We start from the raw sequence: 4,151 nt of genomic DNA, 5'->3' as shown, positions 1-4,151 counted from the left end.
GTAGTTCGTTTGCTATAGCTTTTCTGAATGTCAAGTATCATTTCCTTAGACCATGAGATTGTGCAACTACCGGATGCCGTAGGAGTGCCTTGGGTGTGCCAAACGTCACAATGTAATTGGGTGACTATAAAGGTACATTACAGGTATCTCCGAAAGTGTGTGTTGGGTTGGCATGAATCGAGACTGGGATTTATCACTCCGTATGACGGAGAGGTATCTCTGGGCCCACTCGGTAATGCATCATCATAATGAGCTCAATGTGATCAAGTGGTTGATCACAGGATCATGCATTACGGTACGAGTAAAGTGACTTGCCAGTAACGAGACTGAACAAGGTATTGGGATACCGACGATCGAGTCTCGGGCAAGTAACGTACCGATTGACAAAGGGAATTGTATACGAATTGATTGAATCCTCGACATCGTGGTTCATCCAATGAGATCATCGTGGAGCATGTGGGAGCCAACATTGGTATCCAGATCCCGCTGTTGGTTATTGATCGGAGAGTCGTCTCGGTCATGTCTGCATGTCTCCCGAACCCGTAGGGTCTACACACTTAAGGTTCGGTGATGCTAGGGTTGTTAGGAAGACTTGTATGTGATTACCGAATGTTGTTCAGAGTCCCGGATGAGATCCCGGACGTCACGAGGAGTTCCGGAATGGTCCGGAGGTAAAGATTTATATATGGGAAGTTGTCATACGGTCGCCGGAAAGGTTCGGGGGCATATCGGTATTGTACCGGGGCCACCGGAGGGGTTCCGGGGGTCCACCTCTTCCGGAGGGCCTTATGGGTTGTATGGAGAAGGGAACCAGCCCAAGTGGGCTGGGGCGCCACACCCCCCTAGGGCCCATGCGCCTAGGGTTGGGGGGAAATCCTAAAGGGGGCGCCCCCTTGCTTGGGGGGCAAGTCCCCCTCCCCTTGGCCGCCCCCCTCTAGATCTCATCTAGAGGGGGCCGGCCCCCTTCCCCCTTCCCCTATAAATAGAGGGGTGAGGGGAGGGCTGCACACAACATCCAAGCCGCAGCCCCTCCCCTCCCCAACACCTCTCCTCCTCCATAAGAGCTTGGCGAAGCCCTGCCGGAGTACTGCAGCTTCACCACCACCACGCCGTCGTGCTAATGTTGGAGCCCTCTTTCTCAACCTCTCCCTCCTCCTTGCTGGATCAAGGCGTGGGAGACATCCTCGCTCCGTACGTGTGTTGAATGCGGAGGTGCCGTCCGTTCGGCGCTAGGATCTTCGGTGATTTGGATCACGACGAGTACGACTCCATCAACCCGTTCTCTTGAACGCTTCCGCTCATGATCTACAAGGATATGTAGATGCACTCCTCTCTCCCTCGTTGCTAGATGAATCCATAGATTAATCTTGGTGATGCGTAGAAAATTTTAAAAATTCTGCTACGTTCCCCAACAGGGGCAGACAATGAATGTGGATGACTTATCTATCATGTTTAGCCAGCACGCGCGCGGGGGGTGGGGGTGGGGGGGATGCACTTGCAATAATTAGGTCTAAATGGGGAATCATGAAACGAGAAATATTTGGTGTTGCTTCTCTATGTGGGAAATTCCACGAGCTAGACTGTTGGTTGTTCGAAGGATCAGATTTAGGCTATAATTCATGGGTGTATAAGAAAACTTTTTCCAAAGCTGGTAAAGAAACCTGATTAAGGCATGTGCCAAGCTATACATGCTTCGATATCACAAAGGTCTTGTGCAAACAAATAGGGAGTGTGATTGATAGGTATTTTGGGGGCACATCAAGAGAGTTGGAATAAAGTCCACTGGTTGAGTTGGAGTAAATTAACACAAGGAGAAAAGGATAATGGGTTTGGATATAAGGATTTGTATGCCTTTAATATGGCCATGTTGGCAAAACAAGGTTGTCACTTACTTAGAAATCATCCCTTCCTCTGTGCGCAAGTTGTGAAAGCTAAGTATTATCTGGATAGAGGTGTTCTGCAACCACAACCAAGGGAAGATATGTCCCACACTCGCCATATCATTTTGAAAGTGATTGATTTGTTCAGAGGGGGGGGGGGGTAAATAAGCAAGTCCGAGATGGTGCAATGATAAAAAACGGGGATGAGCATTGGTTCTCCCGGTTATGGTTGTGCCAACCGATAACACCTTGTGTTGCAATTTGAGGTGGGACACACAACTCGTACAAGACATGTTATAGGGACATGAGAAAAGTTGATCCTAGCTATATATACCTCTCAAAGAATATATGGAGCATGAGTGGACAAAGCACTTTGAAATAAAGGGAAGGTTCATTGTTAAGTTGCCCTCCAGATTGTACTAAGAAAATAGTGCATGAGAAAGCAATGCGACATCATTAAGATAATCACTTTAGCTCGAGTGAGATTTGGAGTGCCCCCGTCTGATGAAAGTGTAGTCATATCTATGGCGCATTACTCTTCCTATTTGTTGGGGAATTTTACACCAAGATATAAAAACTAATCAAGTATGTGCAATATGTGGTCATTTTAACGAGGATGGAATCCACCATTTCCTTGGGTGCAAGGAACTAAAGAAGCTTTTAAACCACCATGAACCAAATGGCATATGAGAATCTCTCCCTCCTAACTCTGGATACAACAAAAAAGTTTATGAGCACATCATTGCTTTGTGGTTGGTGGTCATAAGGAACAAGGTAAACTCGTCCAAAAGATCCCCTGAAAATTGATGATGTGTTCTACATGATATGTCAATCATTTTTAACTTTTAGAAGGGATTTCTAGGTCCTAGCAGCTTAGAACTCATTACTTGTTTAGTCTTCAAACACACCCCTCTACATTTCTCGGTGGAAATAGCTTTCCTAGACCAACTTCGCGAGCTTTCTCTTCACAACCCTTAAAAAATGAGAATCTACAATTGACTCACATAGAAAATAATACCATGATGAACACCCCTCCCCCCCCCAAACACATGGTAGGATCACTAGAAGGCTATGGAAAAAATTCAGAAAGTATGTGTTCACAAGTAGGTTTACAATCCCATAAAATTTTGAATTTAAATTTGATCTACACATAGTAGAGAAACAAAAAGGGACAAACACCGACTATGAATAGGGTGTGAAAATTTGTCTTTTATCTGTTGTCTTTTTTGACACTATTCATACCGTATCCACTAGAACATTATCTTCTTCTGAAATCTTGTGGCAAGCATGACGAGCAATCTAAAAAAATACAAAATATCTTAAGGCCAAACATGGTTGTCGATGATGAGAATAATGAACTAGTGGCAAACCAAGTCGGTTGGTCCATCCTAACCTACCATGATCTTTGCCCAACCTAACGATGATTGAGCCATCACCGTTGAGAGTCTCCACTAGCCTTCCGTGTATCCTTGATTCCTATGCATCTCCAAAATGAAAAATGAAGTGGATGTGGCGCGAAAGCAATATGGCATCGTTTTGCTAATCACCTTAGCTCGAGTGAGATTTGAATTGCCCCTGTCTCGTTCACAACATCCTTCCTATGTGTTGGAGAATTTTACATTGAGGTATGCAAATTAATCTGGTATGTCCAGTATGTGGTTTTTTCAACAAGGATGGAGTCCCCCTTTTCCTTAGGTGCAAGGAAGTAAACCTGTTAAGACACTAACCTTCCTAGATTTGGAGTCTCATAGTGCGTCAGGGGCTGTGAGGTTGCTGGGGGGGCCCGCTTGTAAGGGTGTGTGTTGTTGGTTGAGGTTTTTGTTTGTTTTTATTTTTTCCTTTTTATATTTTAAATTTAAATTTGTACATATTAAAATGTGATTTAAAAAAAATCCTTGAACACTTTAAAAATTCATGAACATTTTTTTAAGTTTCTGTTCTTTATTTCAAATTTGTGAATATATTTTTAAATCCATGAACATTTTTGAAATTCCAGAATTTTCTTAAACAAATCATAGTTTTTAAATTTTGTAACATTTTTAAAATCCATTAAAATATTTTGATTTAATGAACTTTAAAAAAGATAGCTGACATTTTATAAGATAGCAGCGGGGCGAGCGAGTGGGGGAGGAAGATGAGCTGAGCGGGTGGGAGCTTCGTGGGTCGGCCCATGTGAACATTATAGTAGCAGTTCCACGATTTTAGCGTGAATAGGAGCTCACACAGGGCTCACACAATCACTACCGCTAACCCCTGGCCGAAATGTGTAAT

This window comes from Triticum aestivum, chromosome 5A (assembly GCF_018294505.1).
Source record: "Triticum aestivum cultivar Chinese Spring chromosome 5A, IWGSC CS RefSeq v2.1, whole genome shotgun sequence".
Lineage (NCBI taxonomy): Eukaryota > Viridiplantae > Streptophyta > Magnoliopsida > Poales > Poaceae > Triticum > Triticum aestivum.
Note: the sequence above shows the minus strand (reverse complement) of the source record.